The following is a 25,759-nucleotide window of genomic DNA, read 5'->3' as shown; positions in this document are numbered from 1 at the left end:
ATCTTCCCCTCCCAGCCTGGCCCCGCCCGGCCAGCTTCTCCTTCCGAGCCAGGCCCCGCCCGCCCAGCTTCCCCTCCCTGCCTGGCCCCGCCCGGCCAGCTTCCGCTCCCGAGTCCGTTCCTGCCCGCCCAGCTTCCCCTCCCAGCCAGGCCCCTCCCGGCCAGCTTCCCCTCCCGATTCCGTCCCTGCCCGCCCAGCTTCCCCTCCCAGCCAGGCTCCGCCCGCCCAGTTTCTCCTCCCGTTCCCGGGCCCGCCCGCCACGCTTCTCCTCCCAATCCAGGCCCCGCCCGCCCAGCTTGCCCTCCCAGCCTGGCCCCGCCCGCCCAGCTTCCCCTCCCAGCCTGGCCCCGCCCGCCCAGCTTCTCCTCGCAGCCTGGCCCCGCCTGCCCAGCTTCTCCTCCCAAGCCTGGTCCCGCCCGCCCAGCTTCCCCTCCCGATTCCGTCCCTGCCCGCCCAGCTTCCCCTCCCAGCCAGGCTCCGCCCGGCCAGCTTCTCCTCCCGAGCCAGGCCCCGCCCGCCCAGCTTCCCCTCCCAGCCTGGCCCCGCCTGCCCAGCTTCCGCTCCCGAGTCCGTTCCTGCCCGCCCAGCTTCCCCTCCCAGCCAGGCTCCGCCTGCCCAGTTTCTCCTCCCGTTCCCGGGCCCGCCCGCCAAGCTTCTCCTCCCAATCCAGGCCCCGCCCGCCCAGCTTCCCCTCCCAGCCTGGCCCCGCCCGCCCAGCTTCCCCTCCCAGCCTGGCCCCGCCCGCCCAGCTTCCCCTCCCAGCCTGGCCCCGCCCGCCCAGCTTCTCCTCGCAGCCTGGCCCCGCCTGCCCAGCTTCTCCTCCCAAGCCTGGCCCCGCCCGCCCAGCTTCCCCTCCCGAGCCAGGCCCCGCCCGCCCAGCTTCCCCTCCCAGGCTGGCCCCGCCCGGCCAGCTTCCGCTCCCGAGTCCGTTCCTGCCCGCCCAGCTTCCCCTCCCAGCCAGGCCCCGCCCGGCCAGCTTCCCCTCCCGAGTCCGGCCCCGCACGCCCAGCTTCCCCTCCCAGCCTGGCCTCGCCCGCCCAGCTTCTCCTCCTGAGACAGGCCCCGCCCGCCCAGCTTCCCTTCCCAGCCTGGCCCCGCCCGCCCAGCTTCTCCTCCCAAGCCTGGCCCCGCCCGCCCAGCTTCCCCTCCCGAGCCCGGCCCCGCCTTCCCAGCTTCCCCTTCTCGAGCCCGGCCCCGCCCGCTCAGCTTCTCCTCCCAGCCTGGCCCCGCTCGACCAGCTTCCCCTCCCGAGTCCGGCCCCGCCCGCCCACTTTGTCTTCCCGAGCCCAGCCCCGCCTTCCCGGTTTCCCCTCCCGAGTCCGGCCCCGCCCGCCGATCTTCCCCTCCCAGCCTGGCCCCGCCCGGCCAGCTTCTCCTTCCGAGCCAGGCCCCGCCCGCCCAGCTTCCCCTCCCTGCCTGGCCCCGCCCGGCCAGCTTCCGCTCCCGAGTCCGTTCCTGCCCGCCCAGCTTCCCCTCCCAGCCAGGCCCCTCCCGGCCAGCTTCCCCTCCCGATTCCGTCCCTGCCCGCCCAGCTTCCCCTCCCAGCCAGGCTCCGCCCGCCCAGTTTCTCCTCCCGTTCCCGGGCCCGCCCGCCACGCTTCTCCTCCCAATCCAGGCCCCGCCCGCCCAGCTTGCCCTCCCAGCCTGGCCCCGCCCGCCCAGCTTCCCCTCCCAGCCTGGCCCCGCCCGCCCAGCTTCTCCTCGCAGCCTGGCCCCGCCTGCCCAGCTTCTCCTCCCAAGCCTGGTCCCGCCCGCCCAGCTTCCCCTCCCGATTCCGTCCCTGCCCGCCCAGCTTCCCCTCCCAGCCAGGCTCCGCCCGGCCAGCTTCTCCTCCCGAGCCAGGCCCCGCCCGCCCAGCTTCCCCTCCCAGCCTGGCCCCGCCCGCCCAGCTTCCGCTCCCGAGTCCGTTCCTGCCCGCCCAGCTTCCCCTCCCAGCCAGGCACCGCCCGGCCAGCTTCCCCTCCGGATTCCGTCCCTGCCCGCCCAGCTTCCCCTCCCAGCCAGGCTCCGCCTGCCCAGTTTCTCCTCCCGTTCCCGGGCCCGCCCTCCAAGCTTCTCCTCCCAATCCAGGCCCCGCCCGCCCAGCTTCCCCTCCCAGCCTGGCCCCGCCCGCCCAGCTTCCCCTCCCAGCCTGGCCCCGCCCGCCCAGCTTCTCCTCGTGAGCCAGGCCCCGCCCGCCCAGCTTCTGCTCCCAAGCCAGGCCCCGCCCGACCACCTTCCCCTCCCAGCTTGGCCCCGCCCCCCCAGCTTCCCCTCCCAGCCTGGCCCCGCTCGACCAGCTTCCCCTCCCGAGTCCGGCCCCGCCCGCCCACTTTGTCTTCCCGAGCCCGGCCCCGCATTCCCGGCTTCCCCTCCCGAGTCCGGCCCCGCCCGCCCAGATTCCCCTCCCAGCCTGGCCCCGCCCGGCCAGCTTCTCCTCCCAGCCTGGACGAGCCTACCCAGCTTCTGCTCCCAAGCCTGGCCCCGCCCGCCCAGCTTCCCCTCCCGAGCCAGGCCCCGCCCGCCCAGCTTCCCCTCCCAGGCTGGCCCCGCCCGGCCAGCTTCCGCTCTCGAGTCCGTTCCTGCCCGCCCAGCTTCCCCTAACAGCCAGACCCCGCCCGGCCAGCTTCCCATCCCGATTCCGTCCCTGCCCGCCCAGCTTCCCCTCCCAGCCAGGCTCCGCCCGCCCAGTTTCTCCTCCCGTTCCCGGGCCCGCCCGCCCAGCTTCTCCTCCCAAGCCAGGCCCCGCCCGCCCAGCTTCCCCTCCCATCTTGGCTCCGCCCCCCAGCTTCCCCTCCCAGCCTGGCCCCGCCCTTCCAGCTTCCCCTCCCAGCCAGCCCCCGCCCGCCCAGATTCCCCTCCCAGCCTGGACCCGCCCGCCCACCTTCCCCTCCCAGCCTGGCCCCGCCCGCCCACTTTCTCTTCCCGAGCCCGGCCCCGCCTTCCCAGCTTCCCCTCCCGAGTCCGGCCCCGCGCGCCCAGCTTCCCCTCCCAGCCTGGCCCCGCCCGCCCAGCTTCTCCTCCTGAGCCAGGCCCCGCCCGCCCAGCTTCTCCTCCCAAGCCAGGCCCCGCCCGCAGAGGTTCTCCTCCCAGCCTGGCCCCGATTGCCCAGCTTCTCCTCCTGAGCCAGGCCCCGCCCGCCCAGCTTCTCCTCCCAAGCCAGGCCCCGCCCGCCCAGCTTCTCCTCCCAAGCCAGGCCCCGCTCGCCCAGATTCTCCTCCCGAGCCTGGCCCCGCCCGGCCAGCTTCCCCCCCGAGTCCGTCCCTGCCCGCCCAGCTTCCCCAACCAGCCAGGCCCCGCCAGCCCAGTTTCTACTCCCGTTCCCGGCCCCGCCCGCCCAGCTTATCCTCCCAAGCCATGCCCCTCCTGCCCAGCTTCCCTTCCCAGCCTCGCCCCACCCTCCCAGCTTCCCCTCCCAGCCTGGCCCTGCCCGCCCAGCTTCTCCTCGTGAGCCAGGCCCCTCCCGCCCAGCTTCTCCTCCCAGCCTGACCCCGCCCGCCGAGCTTCCCCTCCCAGCCTGGCCCCGCCCGCCCAGCTTCTCCTCGTGAGCCAGTCCCCGCCCGCCCAGATTCCCCTCCCAGCCTGGCCCCGCCCGCCCAGCTTCCCCTCCCAGCCTGGCCCCGCCCGCCCACTTTCTCTTCCCGAGCCCGGCCCCGCCTTCCCAGCTTCCCCTCTCGAGCCCGGCCTCGCCCACCCAGCTTCTCCTCCCAGCCTGGCCCCGCCCGCCCAGCTTCCCCTCCCGAGTCCGGCCCCGCGCGCCCAGCTTCCCCTTCCAGCCTGGCCCCGCCCGCCCAGCTTCTCCTCCTGAGCCAGGCCCCGCCCGCCCAGCTTCTCCTCCCAAGCCAGGCCCCGCCCGCAGAGGTTCTCCTCCCAGCCTGGCCCCGATTGCCCAGCTTCTCCTCCTGAGCCAGGCCCCGCCCGCCCAGCTTCTCCTCCCAAGCCAGGCCCCGCCCGCCCAGCTTCTCCTCCCAAGCCAGGCCCCGCCCGCCCAGATTCTCCTCCCGAGCCTGGCCCCGCCCGGCCAGCTTCCCCCCCGAGTCCGTCCCTGCCCGCCCAGCTTCCCCTCCCAGCCAGGCCCCGCCCGCCCAGTTTCTACTCCCGTTCCCGGCCCCGCCCGCCCAGCTTATCCTCCCAAGCCATGCCCCTCCTGCCCAGCTTCCCTTCCCAGCCTCGCCCCACCCTCCCAGCTTCCCCTCCCAGCCTGGCCCTGCCCGCCCAGCTTCTCCTCGTGAGCCAGGCCCCTCCCGCCCAGCTTCTCCTCCCAGCCTGACCCCGCCCGCCGAGCTTCCCCTCCCAGCCTGGCCCCGCCCGCCCAGCTTCTCCTCGTGAGCCAGGCCCCGCCCGCCCAGCTTCTCCTCCCAAGCCAGGCCCCGCCCGACCACCTTCCCCTCCCAGCTTGGCCCCGCCCCCCCAGCTTCCCCTCCCAGCCTGGCCCCGCTCGACCAGCTTCCCCTCCCGAGTCCGACCCCGCCCGCCCACTTTGTCTTCCCGAGCCCGGCCCCGCCTTCCCGGCTTCCCCTCCCGAGTCCGGCCCCGCCCGCCCATCTCCCCTCCCAGCCTGGCCCCGCCCGGCCAGCTTCTCCTCCCGAGCCAGGCCCCGCCCGCCCAGCTTCCCCTCCCAGCCTGGCCCCGCCCGCCCAGCTTCCGCTTCCGAGTCCGTTCCTGCCCGCCCAGCTTCCCCTCCCAGCCAGGCACCGCCCGGCCAGCTTCCCCTCCGGATTCCGTCCCTGCCCGCCCAGCTTCCCCTCCCAGCCAGGCTCCGCCTGCCCAGTTTCTCCTCCCGTTCCCGGGCCCGCCCGCCAAGCTTCTCCTCCCAATCCAGGCCCCGCCCGCCCAGCTTCCCCTCCCAGCCTGGCCCCGCCCGCCCAGCTTCCCCTCCCAGCCTGGCCCCGCCCGCCCAGCTTCTCCTCGCAGCCTGGCCCCGCCTGCCCAGCTTCTCCTCCCAAGCCTGGCCCCGCCCGCCCAGCTTCCCCTCCCGAGCCAGGCCCCGCCCGCCCAGCTTCCCCTCCCAGGCTGGCCCCGCCCGGCCAGCTTCCGCTCCCGAGTCCGTTCCTGCCCGCCCAGCTTCCCCTCCCAGCCAGGCCCCGCCCGGCCAGCTTCCCCTCCCGAGTCCGGCCCCGCACGCCCAGCTTCCCCTCCCAGCCTGGCCTCGCCCGCCCAGCTTCTCCTCCTGAGACAGGCCCCGCCCGCCCAGCTTCCCTTCCCAGCCTGGCCCCGCCCGCCCAGCTTCTCCTCCCAAGCCTGGCCCCGCCCGCCCAGCTTCCCCTCCCGAGCCCGGCCCCGCCTTCCCAGCTTCCCCTTCTCGAGCCCGGCCCCGCCCGCTCAGCTTCTCCTCCCAGCCTGGCCCCGCTCGACCAGCTTCCCCTCCCGAGTCCGGCCCCGCCCGCCCACTTTGTCTTCCCGAGCCCAGCCCCGCCTTCCCGGTTTCCCCTCCCGAGTCCGGCCCCGCCCGCCGATCTTCCCCTCCCAGCCTGGCCCCGCCCGGCCAGCTTCTCCTTCCGAGCCAGGCCCCGCCCGCCCAGCTTCCCCTCCCTGCCTGGCCCCGCCCGGCCAGCTTCCGCTCCCGAGTCCGTTCCTGCCCGCCCAGCTTCCCCTCCCAGCCAGGCCCCTCCCGGCCAGCTTCCCCTCCCGATTCCGTCCCTGCCCGCCCAGCTTCCCCTCCCAGCCAGGCTCCGCCCGCCCAGTTTCTCCTCCCGTTCCCGGGCCCGCCCGCCACGCTTCTCCTCCCAATCCAGGCCCCGCCCGCCCAGCTTGCCCTCCCAGCCTGGCCCCGCCCGCCCAGCTTCCCCTCCCAGCCTGGCCCCGCCCGCCCAGCTTCTCCTCGCAGCCTGGCCCCGCCTGCCCAGCTTCTCCTCCCAAGCCTGGTCCCGCCCGCCCAGCTTCCCCTCCCGATTCCGACCCTGCCCGCCCAGCTTCCCCTCCCAGCCAGGCTCCGCCCGGCCAGCTTCTCCTCCCGAGCCAGGCCCCGCCCGCCCAGCTTCCCCTCCCAGCCTGGCCCCGCCCGCCCAGCTTCCGCTCCCGAGTCCGTTCCTGCCCGCCCAGCTTCCCCTCCCAGCCAGGCTCCGCCTGCCCAGTTTCTCCTCCCGTTCCCGGGCCCGCCCGCCAAGCTTCTCCTCCCAATCCAGGCCCCGCCCGCCCAGCTTCCCCTCCCAGCCTGGCCCCGCCCGCCCAGCTTCCCCTCCCAGCCTGGCCCCGCCCGCCCAGCTTCCCCTCCCAGCCTGGCCCCGCCCGCCCAGCTTCTCCTCGCAGCCTGGCCCCGCCTGCCCAGCTTCTCCTCCCAAGCCTGGGCCCGCCCGCCCAGCTTCCCCTCCCGAGCCAGGCCCCGCCCGCCCAGCTTCCCCTCCCAGGCTGGCCCCGCCCGGCCAGCTTCCGCTCCCGAGTCCGTTCCTGCCCGCCCAGCTTCCCCTCCCAGCCAGGCCCCGCCCGGCCAGCTTCCCCTCCCGAGTCCGGCCCCGCACGCCCAGCTTCCCCTCCCAGCCTGGCCTCGCCCGCCCAGCTTCTCCTCCTGAGACAGGCCCCGCCCGCCCAGCTTCCCTTCCCAGCCTGGCCCCGCCCGCCCAGCTTCTCCTCCCAAGCCTGGCCCCGCCCGCCCAGCTTCCCCTCCCGAGCCCGGCCCCGCCTTCCCAGCTTCCCCTTCTCGAGCCCGGCCCCGCCCGCTCAGCTTCTCCTCCCAGCCTGGCCCCGCTCGACCAGCTTCCCCTCCCGAGTCCGGCCCCGCCCGCCCACTTTGTCTTCCCGAGCCCAGCCCCGCCTTCCCGGTTTCCCCTCCCGAGTCCGGCCCCGCCCGCCGATCTTCCCCTCCCAGCCTGGCCCCGCCCGGCCAGCTTCTCCTTCCGAGCCAGGCCCCGCCCGCCCAGCTTCCCCTCCCTGCCTGGCCCCGCCCGGCCAGCTTCCGCTCCCGAGTCCGTTCCTGCCCGCCCAGCTTCCCCTCCCAGCCAGGCCCCTCCCGGCCAGCTTCCCCTCCCGATTCCGTCCCTGCCCGCCCAGCTTCCCCTCCCAGCCAGGCTCCGCCCGCCCAGTTTCTCCTCCCGTTCCCGGGCCCGCCCGCCACGCTTCTCCTCCCAATCCAGGCCCCGCCCGCCCAGCTTGCCCTCCCAGCCTGGCCCCGCCCGCCCAGCTTCCCCTCCCAGCCTGGCCCCGCCCGCCCAGCTTCTCCTCGCAGCCTGGCCCCGCCTGCCCAGCTTCTCCTCCCAAGCCTGGTCCCGCCCGCCCAGCTTCCCCTCCCGATTCCGTCCCTGCCCGCCCAGCTTCCCCTCCCAGCCAGGCTCCGCCCGGCCAGCTTCTCCTCCCGAGCCAGGCCCCGCCCGCCCAGCTTCCCCTCCCAGCCTGGCCCCGCCCGCCCAGCTTCCGCTCCCGAGTCCGTTCCTGCCCGCCCAGCTTCCCCTCCCAGCCAGGCACCGCCCGGCCAGCTTCCCCTCCGGATTCCGTCCCTGCCCGCCCAGCTTCCCCTCCCAGCCAGGCTCCGCCTGCCCAGTTTCTCCTCCCGTTCCCGGGCCCGCCCTCCAAGCTTCTCCTCCCAATCCAGGCCCCGCCCGCCCAGCTTCCCCTCCCAGCCTGGCCCCGCCCGCCCAGCTTCCCCTCCCAGCCTGGCCCCGCCCGCCCAGCTTCTCCTCGCAGCCTGGCCCCGCCTGCCCAGCTTCTCCTCCCAAGCCTGGCCCCGCCCGCCCAGCTTCCCCTCCCGAGCCAGGCCCCGCCCGCCCAGCTTCCCCTCCCAGGCTGGCCCCGCCCGGCCAGCTTCCGCTCCCGAGTCCGTTCCTGCCCGCCCAGCTTCCCCTCCCAGCCAGGCCCCGCCCGGCCAGCTTCCCCTCCCGAGTCCGGCCCCGCACGCCCAGCTTCCCCTCCCAGCCTGGCCTCGCCCGCCCAGCTTCTCCTCCTGAGACAGGCCCCGCCCGCCCAGCTTCCCTTCCCAGCCTGGCCCCGCCCGCCCAGCTTCTCCTCCCAAGCCTGGCCCCGCCCGCCCAGCTTCCCCTCCCGAGCCCGGCCCCGCCTTCCCAGCTTCCCCTTCTCGAGCCCGGCCCCGCCCGCTCAGCTTCTCCTCCCAGCCTGGCCCCGCTCGACCAGCTTCCCCTCCCGAGTCCGGCCCCGCCCGCCCACTTTGTCTTCCCGAGCCCAGCCCCGCCTTCCCGGTTTCCCCTCCCGAGTCCGGCCCCGCCCGCCGATCTTCCCCTCCCAGCCTGGCCCCGCCCGGCCAGCTTCTCCTTCCGAGCCAGGCCCCGCCCGCCCAGCTTCCCCTCCCTGCCTGGCCCCGCCCGGCCAGCTTCCGCTCCCGAGTCCGTTCCTGCCCGCCAAGCTTCCCCTCCCAGCCAGGCCCCTCCCGGCCAGCTTCCCCTCCCGATTCCGTCCCTGCCCGCCCAGCTTCCCCTCCCAGCCAGGCTCCGCCCGCCCAGTTTCTCCTCCCGTTCCCGGGCCCGCCCGCCACGCTTCTCCTCCCAATCCAGGCCCCGCCCGCCCAGCTTGCCCTCCCAGCCTGGCCCCGCCCGCCCAGCTTCCCCTCCCAGCCTGGCCCCGCCCGCCCAGCTTCTCCTCGCAGCCTGGCCCCGCCTGCCCAGCTTCTCCTCCCAAGCCTGGTCCCGCCCGCCCAGCTTCCCCTCCCGATTCCGTCCCTGCCCGCCCAGCTTCCCCTCCCAGCCAGGCTCCGCCCGGCCAGCTTCTCCTCCCGAGCCAGGCCCCGCCCGCCCAGCTTCCCCTCCCAGCCTGGCCCCGCCCGCCCAGCTTCCGCTCCGGAGTCCGTTCCTGCCCGCCCAGCTTCCCCTCCCAGCCAGGCACCGCCCGGCCAGCTTCCCCTCCGGATTCCGTCCCTGCCCGCCCAGCTTCCCCTCCCAGCCAGGCTCCGCCTGCCCAGTTTCTCCTCCCGTTCCCGGGCCCGCCCGCCAAGCTTCTCCTCCCAATCCAGGCCCCGCCCGCCCAGCTTCCCCTCCCAGCCTGGCCCCGCCCGCCCAGCTTCCCCTCCCAGCCTGGCCCCGCCCGCCCAGCTTCTCCTCGCAGCCTGGCCCCGCCTGCCCAGCTTCTCCTCCCAAGCCTGGCCCCGCCCGCCCAGCTTCCCCTCCCGAGCCAGGCCCCGCCCGCCCAGCTTCCCCTCCCAGGCTGGCCCCGCCCGGCCAGCTTCCGCTCCCGAGTCCGTTCCTGCCCGCCCAGCTTCCCCTCCCAGCCAGGCCCCGCCCGGCCAGCTTCCCCTCCCGAGTCCGGCCCCGCACGCCCAGCTTCCCCTCCCAGCCTGGCCTCGCCCGCCCAGCTTCTCCTCCTGAGACAGGCCCCGCCCGCCCAGCTTCCCTTCCCAGCCTGGCCCCGCCCGCCCAGCTTCTCCTCCCAAGCCTGGCCCCGCCCGCCCAGCTTCCCCTCCCGAGCCCGGCCCCGCCTTCCCAGCTTCCCCTTCTCGAGCCCGGCCCCGCCCGCTCAGCTTCTCCTCCCAGCCTGGCCCCGCTCGACCAGCTTCCCCTCCCGAGTCCGGCCCCGCCCGCCCACTTTGTCTTCCCGAGCCCAGCCCCGCCTTCCCGGTTTCCCCTCCCGAGTCCGGCCCCGCCCGCCGATCTTCCCCTCCCAGCCTGGCCCCGCCCGGCCAGCTTCTCCTTCCGAGCCAGGCCCCGCCCGCCCAGCTTCCCCTCCCTGCCTGGCCCCGCCCGGCCAGCTTCCGCTCCCGAGTCCGTTCCTGCCCGCCCAGCTTCCCCTCCCAGCCAGGCCCCGCCCGCCCAGCTTCCCCTCCCGATTCCGTCCCTGCCCGCCCAGCTTCCCCTCCCAGCCAGGCTCCGCCCGCCCAGTTTCTCCTCCCGTTCCCGGGCCCGCCCGCCACGCTTCTCCTCCCAATCCAGGCCCCGCCCGCCCAGCTTGCCCTCCCAGCCTGGCCCCGCCCGCCCAGCTTCCCCTCCCAGCCTGGCCCCGCCCGCCCAGCTTCTCCTCGCAGCCTGGCCCCGCCTTCCCAGCTTCTCCTCCCAAGCCTGGTCCCGCCCGCCCAGCTTCCCCTCCCGAGCCAGGCCCCGCCCGCCCAGCTTCCCCTCCCAGCCAGGCCCCGCCCGGCCAGCTTCCCCTCCCGAGTCCGGCCCCGCACGCCCAGCTTCCCCTCCCAGCCTGGCCCCGCCTGCCCAGCTTCTCCTCCCAAGCCTGGTCCCGCCCGGCCAGCTTCCGCTCCCGAGTCCGTTCCTGCCCGCCCAGCTTCCCCTCCCAGCCAGGCCCCGCCCGGCCAGCTTCCCCTCCCGAGTCCGGCCCCGCACGCCCAGCTTCCCCTCCCAGCCTGGCCCCGCCCGCCCAGCTTCTCCTCCTGAGACAGGCCCCGCCCGCCCACTTTCTCTTCCCGAGCCCGGCCCCGCCTTCCCAGCTTCCCCTTCTCGAGCCCGGCCCCGCCCGCTCAGCTTCTCCTCCCAGCCTGGCCCCGCTCGACCAGCTTCCCCTCCCGAGTCCGGCCCCGCCCGCCCAGCTTCCCCTCCCAGCCTGGCCCCGCCCGCCCAGCTTCCCCTCCCAGCCTGGCCCCGCCCGGCCAGCTTCCCCTCCCAGCCTGGCCCCGCCCGCCCAGCTTCCCCTCCCGAGTCCGGCCCCGCGCGCCCAGCTTCCCCTCCCAGCCTGGCCCCGCCCGCCCAGCTTCTCCTCCTGAGACAGGCCCCGCCCGCCCAGCTTCTCCTCCCAAGCCAGGCCCCGCCCTCCGAGGTTCTCCTCCCAGCCTGGCCCCGACTGCCCAGCTTCTCCTCCTGAGCCAGGCTCCGCCCGCCCAGCTTCTCCTCCCAAGCCAGGCCCCGCCCGCCCAGCATCTTCTCCCAAGCCAGGCCCCGCCCGCCCAGCTTCTCCTCCCGAGCCTGGCCCCGCCCGACCAGCTTCCCCCCCCCGAGTCCGTCCCTGCCCGCCCAGCTTCCCCTCTCTGCCAGGCCCCGCCCGCCCACTTTCTCTTCCCGAGCCCGGCCCCGCCTTCCCAGCTTCCCCTCCCGAGTCCGGCCCCGCGCGCCCAGCTTCCCCTCCCAGCCTGGCCCCGCCCGCCCAGCTTCTCCTCCTAAGCCAGGCCCCGCCCGCCCAGCTTCTCCTCCCAAGCCAGGCCCCGCCCGCAGAGGTTCTCCTCCCAGCCTGGCCCCGATTGCCCAGCTTCTCCTCCTGAGCCAGGCCCCGCCCGCCCAGCTTCTCCTCCCAAGCCAGGCCCCGCCCGCCCAGCATCTCCTCCCAACCCAGGCCCCGCCCGCCCAGATTCTCCTCCCGAGCCTGGCCCCGCCCGGCCAGCTTCCCCCCCGAGTCCGTCCCTGCCCGCCCAGCTTCCCCTCCCAGCCAGGCCCCGCCCGCCCAGTTTCTACTCCCGTTCCCGGCCCCGCCCGCCCAGCTTATCCTCCCAAGCCATGCCCAGCTTCCCTTCCCAGCCTCGCCCCACCCTCCCAGCTTCCCCTCCCAGCCTGGCCCTGCCCGCCCAGCTTCTCCTCGTGAGCCAGGCCCCTCCCGCCCAGCTTCTCCTCCCAGCCTGACCCCGCCCGCCGAGCTTCCCCTCCCAGCCTGGCCCCGCCCGCCCAGCTTCTCCTCGTGAGCCAGTCCCCGCCCGCCCAGCTTCCCCTCCCAGCCTGGCCCCGCCCGCCCAGCTTCTCCTCGCAGCCTGGCCCCGCCTGCCCAGCTTCTCCTCCCAAGCCTGGTCCCGCCCGCCCAGCTTCCCCTCCCGATTCCGTCCCTGCCCGCCCAGCTTCCCCTCCCAGCCAGGCTCCGCCCGGCCAGCTTCTCCTCCCGAGCCAGGCCCCGCCCGCCCAGCTTCCCCTCCCAGCCTGGCCCCGCCCGCCCAGCTTCCGCTCCCGAGTCCGTTCCTGCCCGCCCAGCTTCCCCTCCCAGCCAGGCACCGCCCGGCCAGCTTCCCCTCCGGATTCCGTCCCTGCCCGCCCAGCTTCCCCTCCCAGCCAGGCTCCGCCTGCCCAGTTTCTCCTCCCGTTCCCGGGCCCGCCCTCCAAGCTTCTCCTCCCAATCCAGGCCCCGCCCGCCCAGCTTCCCCTCCCAGCCTGGTCCCGCCCGCCCAGCTTCCCCTCCCGATTCCGTCCCTGCCCGCCCAGCTTCCCCTCCCAGCCAGGCTCCGCCCGGCCAGCTTCTCCTCCCGAGCCAGGCCCCGCCCGCCCAGCTTCCCCTCCCAGCCTGGCCCCGCCCGCCCAGCTTCCGCTCCCGAGTCCGTTCCTGCCCGCCCAGCTTCCCCTCCCAGCCAGGCACCGCCCGGCCAGCTTCCCCTCCGGATTCCGTCCCTGCCCGCCCAGCTTCCCCTCCCAGCCAGGCTCCGCCTGCCCAGTTTCTCCTCCCGTTCCCGGGCCCGCCCTCCAAGCTTCTCCTCCCAATCCAGGCCCCGCCCGCCCAGCTTCCCCTCCCAGCCTGGCCCCGCCCGCCCAGCTTCCCCTCCCAGCCTGGCCCCGCCCGCCCAGCTTCTCCTCGCAGCCTGGCCCCGCCTGCCTAGCTTCTCCTCCCAAGCCTGGCCCCGCCCGCCCAGCTTCCCCTCCCAAGCCATGCCCCTCCTGCCCAGCTTCCCTTCCCAGCCTCGCCCCACCCTCCCAGCTTCCCCTCCCAGCCTGGCCCTGCCCGCCCAGCTTCTCCTCGTGAGCCAGGCCCCTCCCGCCCAGCTTCTCCTCCCAGCCTGACCCCGCCCGCCGAGCTTCCCCTCCCAGCCTGGCCCCGCCCGCCCAGATTCTCCTCGTGAGCCAGTCCCCGCCCGCCCAGCTTCCCCTCCCGAGTCCGGCCCCGCGCGCCCAGCTTCCCCTCCCAGCCTGGCCCCGCCCGCCCAGCTTCTCCTCCTGAGACAGGCCCCGCCCGCCCAGCTTCTCCTCCCAAGCCAGGCCCCGCCCTCCGAGGTTCTCCTCCCAGCCTGGCCCCGACTGCCCAGCTTCTCCTCCTGAGCCAGGCTCCGCCCGCCCAGCTTCTCCTCCCAAGCCAGGCCCCGCCCGCCCAGCATCTTCTCCCAAGCCAGGCCCCGCCCGCCCAGCTTCTCCTCCCGAGCCTGGCCCCGCCCGACCAGCTTCCCCCCCCCGAGTCCGTCCCTGCCCGCCCAGCTTCCCCTCTCTGCCAGGCCCCGCCCGCCCACTTTCTCTTCCCGAGCCCGGCCCCGCCTTCCCAGCTTCCCCTCCCGAGTCCGGCCCCGCGCGCCCAGCTTCCCCTCCCAGCCTGGCCCCGCCCGCCCAGCTTCTCCTCCTAAGCCAGGCCCCGCCCGCCCAGCTTCTCCTCCCAAGCCAGGCCCCGCCCGCAGAGGTTCTCCTCCCAGCCTGGCCCCGATTGCCCAGCTTCTCCTCCTGAGCCAGGCCCCGCCCGCCCAGCTTCTCCTCCCAAGCCAGGCCCCGCCCGCCCAGCATCTCCTCCCAACCCAGGCCCCGCCCGCCCAGATTCTCCTCCCGAGCCTGGCCCCGCCCGGCCAGCTTCCCCCCCGAGTCCGTCCCTGCCCGCCCAGCTTCCCCTCCCAGCCAGGCCCCGCCCGCCCAGTTTCTACTCCCGTTCCCGGCCCCGCCCGCCCAGCTTATCCTCCCAAGCCATGCCCAGCTTCCCTTCCCAGCCTCGCCCCACCCTCCCAGCTTCCCCTCCCAGCCTGGCCCTGCCCGCCCAGCTTCTCCTCGTGAGCCAGGCCCCTCCCGCCCAGCTTCTCCTCCCAGCCTGACCCCGCCCGCCGAGCTTCCCCTCCCAGCCTGGCCCCGCCCGCCCAGCTTCTCCTCGTGAGCCAGTCCCCGCCCGCCCAGCTTCCCCTCCCAGCCTGGCCCCGCCCGCCCAGCTTCTCCTCGCAGCCTGGCCCCGCCTGCCCAGCTTCTCCTCCCAAGCCTGGTCCCGCCCGCCCAGCTTCCCCTCCCGATTCCGTCCCTGCCCGCCCAGCTTCCCCTCCCAGCCAGGCTCCGCCCGGCCAGCTTCTCCTCCCGAGCCAGGCCCCGCCCGCCCAGCTTCCCCTCCCAGCCTGGCCCCGCCCGCCCAGCTTCCGCTCCCGAGTCCGTTCCTGCCCGCCCAGCTTCCCCTCCCAGCCAGGCACCGCCCGGCCAGCTTCCCCTCCGGATTCCGTCCCTGCCCGCCCAGCTTCCCCTCCCAGCCAGGCTCCGCCTGCCCAGTTTCTCCTCCCGTTCCCGGGCCCGCCCTCCAAGCTTCTCCTCCCAATCCAGGCCCCGCCCGCCCAGCTTCCCCTCCCAGCCTGGTCCCGCCCGCCCAGCTTCCCCTCCCGATTCCGTCCCTGCCCGCCCAGCTTCCCCTCCCAGCCAGGCTCCGCCCGGCCAGCTTCTCCTCCCGAGCCAGGCCCCGCCCGCCCAGCTTCCCCTCCCAGCCTGGCCCCGCCCGCCCAGCTTCCGCTCCCGAGTCCGTTCCTGCCCGCCCAGCTTCCCCTCCCAGCCAGGCACCGCCCGGCCAGCTTCCCCTCCGGATTCCGTCCCTGCCCGCCCAGCTTCCCCTCCCAGCCAGGCTCCGCCTGCCCAGTTTCTCCTCCCGTTCCCGGGCCCGCCCTCCAAGCTTCTCCTCCCAATCCAGGCCCCGCCCGCCCAGCTTCCCCTCCCAGCCTGGCCCCGCCCGCCCAGCTTCCCCTCCCAGCCTGGCCCCGCCCGCCCAGCTTCTCCTCGCAGCCTGGCCCCGCCTGCCTAGCTTCTCCTCCCAAGCCTGGCCCCGCCCGCCCAGCTTCCCCTCCCAAGCCATGCCCCTCCTGCCCAGCTTCCCTTCCCAGCCTCGCCCCACCCTCCCAGCTTCCCCTCCCAGCCTGGCCCTGCCCGCCCAGCTTCTCCTCGTGAGCCAGGCCCCTCCCGCCCAGCTTCTCCTCCCAGCCTGACCCCGCCCGCCGAGCTTCCCCTCCCAGCCTGGCCCCGCCCGCCCAGATTCTCCTCGTGAGCCAGTCCCCGCCCGCCCAGCTTCCCCTCCCAGCCTGGCCCCGCCCGCCCAGCTTCTCCTCGCAGCCTGGCCCCGCCTGCCCAGCTTCTCCTCCCAAGCCTGGTCCCGCCCGCCCAGCTTCCCCTCCCGATTCCGTCCCTGCCCGCCCAGCTTCCCCTCCCAGCCAGGCTCCGCCCGGCCAGCTTCTCCTACCGAGCCAGGCCCCGCCCGCCCAGCTTCCCCTCCCAGCCTGGCCCCGCCCGCCCAGCTTCCGCTCCCGAGTCCGTTCCTGCCCGCCCAGCTTCCCCTCCCAGCCAGGCACCGCCCGGCCAGCTTCCCCTCCGGATTCCGTCCCTGCCCGCCCAGCTTCCCCTCCCAGCCAGGCTCCGCCTGCCCAGTTTCTCCTCCCGTTCCCGGGCCCGCCCTCCAAGCTTCTCCTCCCAATCCAGGCCCCGCCCGCCCAGCTTCCCCTCCCAGCCTGGCCCCGCCCGCCCAGCTTCCCCTCCCAGCCTGGCCCCGCCCGCCCAGCTTCTCCTCGCAGCCTGGCCCCGCCTGCCTAGCTTCTCCTCCCAAGCCTGGCCCCGCCCGCCCAGCTTCCCCTCCCGAGCCAGGCCCCGCCCGCCCAGCTTCCCCTCCCAGGCTGGCCCCGCCCGGCCAGCTTCCGCTCCCGAGTCCGTTCCTGCCCGCCCAGCTTCCCCTCCCAGCCAGGCCCCGCCCGGCCAGCTTCCCCTCCCGAGTCCGGCCCCGCACGCCCAGCTTCCCCTCCCAGCCTGGCCTTGCCCGCCCAGCTTCTCCTCCTGAGACAGGCCCCGCCCGCCCAGCTTCCCTTCCCAGCCTGGCCCCGCCTGCCCAGCTTCTCCTCCCAAGCCTGGCCCCGCCCGCCCAGCTTCCCCTCCCGAGCCCGGCCCCGCCTTCCCAGCTTCCCCTTCTCGAGCCCGGCCCCGCCCGCTCAGCTTCTCCTCCCAGCCTGGCCCCGCTCGACCAGCTTCCCCTCCCGAGTCCGGCCCCGCCCGCCCACTTTGTCTTCCCGAGCCCAGCCCCGCCTTCCCGGTTTCCCCTCCCGAGTCCGGCCCCGCCCGCCGATCTTCCCCTCCCAGCCTGGCCCCGCCCGGCCAGCTTCTCCTTCCGAGCCAGGCCCCGCCCGCCCAGCTTCCCCTCCCTGCCTGGCCCCGCCCGGCCAGCTTCCGCTCCCGAGTCCGTTCCTGCCCGCCCAGCTTCCCCTCCCAGCCAGGCCCCTCCCGGCCAGCTTCCCCTCCCGATTCCGTCCCTGCCCGCCCAGCTTCCCCTCCCAGCCAGGCTCCGCCCGCCCAGTTTCTCCTCCCGTTCCCGGGCCCGCCCGCCACGCTTCTCCTCCCAATCCAGGCCCCGCCCGCCCAGCTTGCCCTCCCAGCCTGGCCCCGCCCGCCCAGCTTCCCCTCCCAGCCTGGCCCCGCCCGCCCAGCTTCTCCTCGCAGCCTGGCCCCGCCTGCCCAGCTTCTCCTCCCAAGCCTGGTCCCGCCCGCCCAGCTTCCCCTCCCGATTCCGTCCCTGCCCGCCCAGCTTCCCCTCCCAGCCAGGCTCCGCCAGGCCAGCTTCTCCTCCCGAGCCAGGCCCCGCCCGCCCAGCTTCCCCTCCCAGCCTGGCCCCGCCCGCCCAGCTTCCGCTCCGGAGTCCGTTCCTGCCCGCCCAGCTTCCCCTCCCAGCCAGGCACCGCCCGGCCAGCTTCCCCTCCGGATTCCGTCCCTGCCCGCCCAGCTTCCCCTCCCAGCCAGGCTCCGCCTGCCCAGTTTCTCCTCCCGTTCCCGGGCCCGCCCGCCAAGCTTCTCCTCCCAATCCAGGCCCCGCCCGCCCAGCTTCCCCTCCCAGCCTGGCCCCGCCCGCCCAGCTTCCCCTCCCAGCCTGGCCCCGCCCGCCCAGCTTCTCCTCGCAGCCTGGCCCCGCCTGCCCAGCTTCTCCTCCCAAGCCTGGCCCCGCCCGCCCAGCTTCCCCTCCCGAGCCAGGCCCCGCCCGCCCAGCTTCCCCTCCCAGGCTGGCCCCGCCCGGCCAGCTTCCGCTCCCGAGTCCGTTCCTGCCCGCCCAGCTTCCCCTCCCAGCCAGGCCCCGCCCGGCCAGCTTCCCCTCCCGAGTCCGGCCCCGCACGCCCAGCTTCCCCTCCCAGCCTGGCCTCGCCCGCCCAGCTTCTCCTCCTGAGACAGGCCCCGCCCGCCCAGCTTCCCTTCCCAGCCTGGCCCCGCCCGCCCAGCTTCTCCTCCCAAGCCTGGCCCCGCCCGCCCAGCTTCCCCTCCCGAGCCCGGCCCCGCCTTCCCAGCTTCCCCTTCTCGAGCCCGGCCCCGCCCGCTCAGCTTCTCCTCCCAGCCTGGCCCCGCTCGACCAGCTTCCCCTCCCGAGTCCGGCCCCGCCCGCCCACTTTGTCTTCCCGAGCCCAGCCCCGCCTTCCCGGTTTCCCCTCCCGAGTCCGGCCCCGCCCGCCGATCTTCCCCTCCCAGCCTGGCCCCGCCCGGCCAGCTTCTCCTTCCGAGCCAGGCCCCGCCCGCCCAGCTTCCCCTCCCTGCCTGGCCCCGCCCGGCCAGCTTCCGCTCCCGAGTCCGTTCCTGCCCGCCCAGCTTCCCCTCCCAGCCAGGCCCCGCCCGCCCAGCTTCCCCTCCCGATTCCGTCCCTGCCCGCCCAGCTTCCCCTCCCAGCCAGGCTCCGCCCGCCCAGTTTCTCCTCCCGTTCCCGGGCCCGCCCGCCACGCTTCTCCTCCCAATCCAGGCCCCGCCCGCCCAGCTTGCCCTCCCAGCCTGGCCCCGCCCGCCCAGCTTCCCCTCCCAGCCTGGCCCCGCCCGCCCAGCTTCTCCTCGCAGCCTGGCCCCGCCTGCCCAGCTTCTCCTCCCAAGCCTGGTCCCGCCCGCCCAGCTTCCCCTCCCGAGCCAGGCCCCGCCCGCCCAGCTTCCCCTCCCAGCCAGGCCCCGCCCGGCCAGCTTCCCCTCCCGAGTCCGGCCCCGCACGCCCAGCTTCCCCTCCCAGCCTGGCCCCGCCTGCCCAGCTTCTCCTCCCAAGCCTGGTCCCGCCCGGCCAGCTTCCGCTCCCGAGTCCGTTCCTGCCCGCCCAGCTTCCCCTCCCAGCCAGGCCCCGCCCGGCCAGCTTCCCCTCCCGAGTCCGGCCCCGCACGCCCAGCTTCCCCTCCCAGCCTGGCCCCGCCCGCCCAGCTTCTCCTCCTGAGACAGGCCCCGCCCGCCCACTTTCTCTTCCCGAGCCCGGCCCCGCCTTCCCAGGTTCCCCTTCTCGAGCCCGGCCCCGCCCGCTCAGCTTCTCCTCCCAGCCTGGCCCCGCTCGACCAGCTTCCCCTCCCGAGTCCGGCCCCGCCCGCCCAGCTTCCCCTCCCAGCCTGGCCCCGCCCGCCCAGCTTCCCCTCCCAGCCTGGCCCCGCCCGGCCAGCTTCCCCTCCCAGCCTGGCCCCGCCCGCCCAGCTTCCCCTCCCGAGTCCGGCCCCGCGCGCCCAGCTTCCCCTCCCAGCCTGGCCCCGCCCGCCCAGCTTCTCCTCCTGAGACAGGCCCCGCCCGCCCAGCTTCTCCTCCCAAGCCAGGCCCCGCCCGCCGAGGTTCTCCTCCCAGCCTGGCCCCGACTGCCCAGCTTCTCCTCCTGAGCCAGGCTCCGACCGCCCAGCTTCTCCTCCCAAGCCAGGCCCCGCCCGCCCAGCATCTTCTCCCAAGCCAGGCCCCGCCCGCCCAGCTTCTCCTCCCGAGCCTGGCCCCGCCCGACCAGCTTCCCCCCCCGAGTCCGTCCCTGCCCGCCCAGCTTCCCCTCTCTGCCAGGCCCCGCCCGCCCACTTTCTCTTCCCGAGCCCGGCCCCGCCTTCCCAGCTTCCCCTCCCGAGTCCGGCCCCGCGCGCCCAGCTTCCCCTCCCAGCCTGGCCCCGCCCGCCCAGCTTCTCCTCCTAAGCCAGGCCCCGCCCGCCCAGCTTCTCCTCCCAAGCCAGGCCCCGCCCGCAGAGGTTCTCCTCCCAGCCTGGCCCCGATTGCCCAGCTTCTCCTCCTGAGCCAGGCCCCGCCCGCCCAGCTTCTCCTCCCAAGCCAGGCCCCGCCCGCGCAGCATCTCCTCCCAACCCAGGCCCCGCCCGCCCAGATTCTCCTCCCGAGCCTGGCCCCGCCCGGCCAGCTTCCCCCCCGAGTCCGTCCCTGCCCGCCCAGCTTCCCCTCCCAGCCAGGCCCCGCCCGCCCAGTTTCTACTCCCGTTCCCGGCCCCGCCCGCCCAGCTTATCCTCCCAAGCCATGCCCCTCCTGCCCAGCTTCCCTTCCCAGCCTCGCCCCACCCTCCCAGCTTCCCCTCCCAGCCTGGCCCTGCCCGCCCAGCTTCTCCTCGTGAGCCAGGCCCCTCCCGCCCAGCTTCTCCTCCCAGCCTGACCCCGCCCGCCGAGCTTCCCCTCCCAGCCTGGCCCCGCCCGCCCAGCTTCTCCTCGTGAGCCAGTCCCCGCCCGCCCAGCTTCCCCTCCCAGCCTGGCCCCGCCCGCCCAGCTTCTCCTCGCAGCCTGGCCCCGCCTGCCCAGCTTCTCCTCCCAAGCCTGGTCCCGCCCGCCCAGCTTCCCCTCCCGATTCCGTCCCTGCCCGCCCAGCTTCCCCTCCCAGCCAGGCTCCGCCCGGCCAGCTTCTCCTCCCGAGCCAGGCCCCGCCCGCCCAGCTTCCCCTCCCAGCCTGGCCCCGCCCGCCCAGCTTCCGCTCCCGAGTCCGTTCCTGCCCGCCCAGCTTCCCCTCCCAGCCAGGCACCGCCCGGCCAGCTTCCCCTCAGGATTCCGTCCCTGCCCGCCCAGCTTCCCCTCCCAGCCAGGCTCCGCCTGCCCAGTTTCTCCTCCCGTTCCCGGGCCCGCCCGCCAAGCTTCTCCTCCCAATCCAGGCCCCGCCCGCCCAGCTTCCCCTCCCAGCCTGGCCCCGCCCGCCCAGCTTCCCCTCCCAGCCTGGCCCCGCCCGCCCAGCTTCTCCTCGCAGCCTGGCCCCGCCTGCCCAGCTTCTCCTCCCAAGCCTGGCCCCGCCCGCCCAGCTTCCCCTCCCGAGCCAGGCCCCGCCCGCCCAGCTTCCCCTCCCAGGCTGGCCCCGCCCTGCCAGCTTCCGCTCCCGAGTCCGTTCCTGCCCGCCCAGCTTCCCCTCCCAGCCAGGCCCCGCCCGGCCAGCTTCCCCTCCCGAGTCCGGCCCCGCACGCCCAGCTTCCCCTCCCAGCCTGGCCTCGCCCGCCCAGCTTCTCCTCCTGAGACAGGCCCCGCCCGCCCAGCTTCCCTTCCCAGCCTGGCCCCGCCCGCCCAGCTTCTCCTCCCAAGCCTGGCCCCGCCCGCCCAGCTTCCCCTCCCGAGCCCGGCCCCGCCTTCCCAGCTTCCCCTTCTCGAGCCCGGCCCCGCCCGCTCAGCTTCTCCTCCCAGCCTGGCCCCGCTCGACCAGCTTCCCCTCCCGAGTCCGGCCCCGCCCGCCCACTTTGTCTTCCCGAGCCCAGCCCCGCCTTCCCGGTTTCCCCTCCCGAGTCCGGCCCCGCCCGCCGATCTTCCCCTCCCAGCCTGGCCCCGCCCGGCCAGCTTCTCCTTCCGAGCCAGGCCCCGCCCGCCCAGCTTCCCCTCCCTGCCTGGCCCCGCCCGGCCAGCTTCCGCTCCCGAGTCCGTTCCTGCCCGCCCAGCTTCCCCTCCCAGCCAGGCCCCTCCCGGCCAGCTTCCCCTCCCGAGTCCGGCCCCGCACGCCCAGCTTCCCCTCCCAGCCTGGCCTCGCCCGCCCAGCTTCTCCTCCTGAGACAGGCCCCGCCCGCCCAGCTTCCCTTCCCAGCCTGGCCCCGCCCGCCCAGCTTCTCCTCCCAAGCCTGGCCCCGCCCGCCCAGCTTCCCCTCCCGAGCCCGGCCCCGCCTTCCCAGCTTCCCCTTCTCGAGCCCGGCCCCGCCCGCTCAGCTTCTCCTCCCAGCCTGGCCCCGCTCGACCAGCTTCCCCTCCCGAGTCCGGCCCCGCCCGCCCACTTTGTCTTCCCGAGCCCAGCCCCGCCTTCCCGGTTTCCCCTCCCGAGTCCGGCCCCGCCCGCCGATCTTCCCCTCCCAGCCTGGCCCCGCCCGGCCAGCTTCTCCTTCCGAGCCAGGCCCCGCCCGCCCAGCTTCCCCTCCCTGCCTGGCCCCGCCCGGCCAGCTTCCGCTCCCGAGTCCGTTCCTGCCCGCCCAGCTTCCCCTCCCAGCCAGGCCCCTCCCGGCCAGCTTCCCCTCCCGATTCCGTCCCTGCCCGCCCAGCTTCCCCTCCCAGCCAGGCTCCGCCCGCCCAGTTTCTCCTCCCGTTCCCGGGCCCGCCCGCCACGCTTCTCCTCCCAATCCAGGCCCCGCCCGCCCAGCTTGCCCTCCCAGCCTGGCCCCTCCCGCCCAGCTTCCCCTCCCAGCCTGGCCCCGCCCGCCCAGCTTCTCCTCGCAGCCTGGCCCCGCCTGCCCAGCTTCTCCTCCCAAGCCTGGTCCCGCCCGCCCAGCTTCCCCTCCCGATTCCGTCCCTGCCCGCCCAGCTTCCCCTCCCAGCCAGGCTCCGCCCGGCCAGCTTCTCCTCCCGAGCCAGGCCCCGCCCGCCCAGCTTCCCCTCCCAGCCTGGCCCCGCCCGCCCAGCTTCCGCTCCGGAGTCCGTTCCTGCCCGCCCAGCTTCCCCTCCCAGCCAGGCACCGCCCGGCCAGCTTCCCCTCCGGATTCCGTCCCTGCCCGCCCAGCTTCCCCTCCCAGCCAGGCTCCGCCTGCCCAGTTTCTCCTCCCGTTCCCGGGCCCGCCCGCCAAGCTTCTCCTCCCAATCCAGGCCCCGCCCGCCCAGCTTCCACTCCCAGCCTGGCCCCGCCCGCCCAGCTTCCCCTCCCAGCCTGGCCCCGCCCGCCCAGCTTCTCCTCGCAGCCTGGCCCCGCCTGCCCAGCTTCTCCTCCCAAGCCTGGCCCCGCCCGCCCAGCTTCCCCTCCCGAGCCAGGCCCCGCCCGCCCAGCTTCCCCTCCCAGGCTGGCCCCGCCCGGCCAGCTTCCGCTCCCGAGTCCGTTCCTGCCCGCCCAGCTTCCCCTCCCAGCCAGGCCCCGCCCGGCCAGCTTCCCCTCCCGAGTCCGGCCCCGCACGCCCAGCTTCCCCTCCCAGCCTGGCCTCGCCCGCCCAGCTTCTCCTCCTGAGACAGGCCCCGCCCGCCCAGCTTCCCTTCCCAGCCTGGCCCCGCCCGCCCAGCTTCTCCTCCCAAGCCTGGCCCCGCCCGCCCAGCTTCCCCTCCCGAGCCCGGCCCCGCCTTCCCAGCTTCCCCTTCTCGAGCCCGGCCCCGCCCGCTCAGCTTCTCCTCCCAGCCTGGCCCCGCTCGACCAGCTTCCCCTCCCGAGTCCGGCCCCGCCCGCCCACTTTGTCTTCCCGAGCCCAGCCCCGCCTTCCCGGTTTCCCCTCCCGAGTCCGGCCCCGCCCGCCGATCTTCCCCTCCCAGCCTGGCCCCGCCCGGCCAGCTTCTCCTTCCGAGCCAGGCCCCGCCCGCCCAGCTTCCCCTCCCAGCCAAGCCCCGCCCGCCCAGCTTCCCCTCCCAGCTTGGCTCCGCCCGCCCAGCTTCCCCTCCCGAGTCCGTCCTTGCCCGCCCAGCTTCCCCTCCCGAGCCCTGCCCCGCCCACCCAGCTTCTCTTCTCCAGCCAGGCCCCGCCTGCCCAGCTTCCCCTCCCGTTCCCGGCCCCGCCCGCCCAGCTTCTCCTCTCCAGCCAGGCCCCGCCTGCCCAGCTTCCCCTTCCAGCTTGACCCCGCCCGGCCAGCTTCCCCTCCCGAGTCCGGCCCCGCACGCCCAGCTTCCCCTCCCAGCCTGGCCCCGCCCGCCCAGCTTCTCCTCCTGAGACAGGCCCCGCCCGCCCACTTTCTCTTCCCGAGCCCGGCCCCGCCTTCCCAGCTTCCCCTTCTCGAGCCCGGCCCCGCCCGCTCAGCTTCTCCTCCCAGCCTGGCCCCGCTCGACCAGCTTCCCCTCCCGAGTCCGGCCCCGCCCGCCCAGCTTCCCCTCCCAGCCTGGCCCCGCCCGCCCAGCTTCCCCTCCCAGCCTGGCCCCGCCCGGCCAGCTTCCCCTCCCAGCCTGGCCCCGCCCGCCCAGCTTCCCCTCCCGAGTCCGGCCCCGCGCGCCCAGCTTCCCCTCCCAGCCTGGCCCCGCCCGCCCAGCTTCTCCTCCTGAGACAGGCCCCGCCGGCCCAGCTTCTCCTCCCAAGCCAGGCCCCGCCCGCCGAGGTTCTCCTCCCAGCCTGGCCCCGACTGCCCAGCTTCTCCTCCTGAGCCAGGCTCCGCCCGCCCAGCTTCTCCTCCCAAGCCAGGCCCCGCCCGCCCAGCATCTTCTCCCAAGCCAGGCCCCGCCCGCCCAGCTTCTCCTCCCGAGCCTGGCCCCGCCCGACCAGCTTCCCCCCCCGAGTCCGTCCCTGCCCGCCCAGCTTCCCCTCTCTGCCAGGCCCCGCCCGCCCACTTTCTCTTCCCGAGCCCGGCCCCGCCTTCCCAGCTTCCCCTCCCGAGTCCGGCCCCGCGCGCCCAGCTTCCCCTCCCAGCCTGGCCCCGCCCGCCCAGCTTCTCCTCCTAAGCCAGGCCCCGCCCGCCCAGCTTCTCCTCCCAAGCCAGGCCCCGCCCGCAGAGGTTCTCCTCCCAGCCTGGCCCCGATTGCCCAGCTTCTCCTCCTGAGCCAGGCCCCGCCCGCCCAGCTTCTCCTCCCAAGCCAGGCCCCGCCCGCCCAGCATCTCCTCCCAACCCAGGCCCCGCCCGCCCAGATTCTCCTCCCGAGCCTGGCCCCGCCCGGCCAGCTTCCCCCCCGAGTCCGTCCCTGCCCGCCCAGCTTCCCCTCCCAGCCAGGCCCCGCCCGCCCAGTTTCTACTCCCGTTCCCGGCCCCGCCCGCCCAGCTTATCCTCCCAAGCCATGCCCCTCCTGCCCAGCTTCCCTTCCCAGCCTCGCCCCACCCTCCCAGCTTCCCCTCCCAGCCTGGCCCTGCCCGCCCAGCTTCTCCTCGTGAGCCAGGCCCCTCCCGCCCAGCTTCTCCTCCCAGCCTGACCCCGCCCGCCGAGCTTCCCCTCCCAGCCTGGCCCCGCCCGCCCAGCTTCTCCTCGTGAGCCAGTCCCCGCCCGCCCAGCTTCCCCTCCCAGCCTGGCCCCGCCCGCCCAGCTTCTCCTCGCAGCCTGGCCCCGCCTGCCCAGCTTCTCCTCCCAAGCCTGGTCCCGCCCGCCCAGCTTCCCCTCCCGATTCCGTCCCTGCCCGCCCAGCTTCCCCTCCCAGCCAGGCTCCGCCCGGCCAGCTTCTCCTCCCGAGCCAGGCCCCGCCCGCCCAGCTTCCCCTCCCAGCCTGGCCCCGCCCGCCCAGCTTCCGCTCCCGAGTCCGTTCCTGCCCGCCCAGCTTCCCCTCCCAGCCAGGCACCGCCCGGCCAGCTTCCCCTCCGGATTCCGTCCCTGCCCGCCCAGCTTCCCCTCCCAGCCAGGCTCCGCCTGCCCAGTTTCTCCTCCCGTTCCCGGGCCCGCCCTCCAAGCTTCTCCTCCCAATCCAGGCCCCGCTCGCCCAGCTTCCCCTCCCAGCCTGGCCCCGCCCGCCCAGCTTCCCCTCCCAGCCTGGCCCCGCCCGCCCAGCTTCTCCTCGCAGCCTGGCCCCGCCTGCCCAGCTTCTCCTCCCAAGCCTGGCCCCGCCCGCCCAGCTTCCCCTCCCGAGCCAGGCCCCGCCCGCCCAGCTTCCCCTCCCAGGCTGGCCCCGCCCGGCCAGCTTCCGCTCCCGAGTCCGTTCCTGCCCGCCCAGCTTCCCCTCCCAGCCAGGCCCCGCCCGGCCAGCTTCCCCTCCCCAGTCCGGCCCCGCACGCCCAGCTTCCCCTCCCAGCCTGGCCTCGCCCGCCCAGCTTCTCCTCCTGAGACAGGCCCCGCCCGCCCAGCTTCCCTTCCCAGCCTGGCCCCGCCCGCCCAGCTTCTCCTCCCAAGCCTGGCCCCGCCCGCCCAGCTTCCCCTCCCGAGCCCGGCCCCGCCTTCCCAGCTTCCCCTTCTCGAGCCCGGCCCCGCCCGCTCAGCTTCTCCTCCCAGCCTGGCCCCGCTCGACCAGCTTCCCCTCCCGAGTCCGGCCCCGCCCGCCCACTTTGTCTTCCCGAGCCCAGCCCCGCCTTCCCGGTTTCCCCTCCCGAGTCCGGCCCCGCCCGCCGATCTTCCCCTCCCAGCCTGGCCCCGCCCGGCCAGCTTCTCCTTCCGAGCCAGGCCCCGCCCGCCCAGCTTCCCCTCCCTGCCTGGCCCCGCCCGGCCAGCTTCCGCTCCCGAGTCCGTTCCTGCCCGCCCAGCTTCCCCTCCCAGCCAGGCCCCTCCCGGCCAGCTTCCCCTCCCGATTCCGTCCCTGCCCGCCCAGCTTCCCCTCCCAGCCAGGCTCCGCCCGCCCAGTTTCTCCTCCCGTTCCCGGGCCCGCCCGCCACGCTTCTCCTCCCAATCCAGGCCCCGCCCGCCCAGCTTGCCCTCCCAGCCTGGCCCCGCCCGCCCAGCTTCCCCTCGCAGCCTGGCCCCGCCCGCCCAGCTTCTCCTCGCAGCCTGGCCCCGCCTGCCAAGCTTCTCCTCCCAAGCCTGGTCCCGCCCGCCCAGCTTCCCCTCCCGATTCCGTCCCTGCCCGCCCAGCTTCCCCTCCCAGCCAGGCTCCGCCCGGCCAGCTTCTCCTCCCGAGCCAGGCCCCGCCCGCCCAGCTTCCCCTCCCAGCCTGGCCCCGCCCGCCCAGCTTCCGCTCCCGAGTCCGTTCCTGCCCGCCCAGCTTCCCCTCCCAGCCAGGCACCGCCCGGCCAGCTTCCCCTCCGGATTCCGTCCCTGCCCGCCCAGCTTCCCCTCCCAGCCAGGCTCCGCCTGCCCAGTTTCTCCTCCCGTTCCCGGGCCCGCCCGCCAAGCTTCTCCTCCCAATCCAGGCCCCGCCCGCCCAGCTTCCCCTCCCAGCCTGGCCCCGCCCGCCCAGCTTCCCCTCCCAGCCTGGCCCCGCCCGCCCAGCTTCTCCTCGCAGCCTGGCCCCGCCTGCCCAGCTTCTCCTCCCAAGCCTGGCCCCGCCCGCCCAGCTTCCCCTCCCGAGCCAGGCCCCGCCCGCCCAGCTTCCCCTCCCAGGCTGGCCCCGCCCGGCCAGCTTCCGCTCCCG

Source organism: Pelodiscus sinensis, chromosome 18, assembly GCF_052426305.1.
Source record: "Pelodiscus sinensis isolate ZL-2025 chromosome 18, ASM5242630v1, whole genome shotgun sequence".
NCBI classification, from domain to species: Eukaryota; Metazoa; Chordata; order Testudines; family Trionychidae; genus Pelodiscus; species Pelodiscus sinensis.
This window is presented reverse-complemented; position numbering follows the sequence as displayed.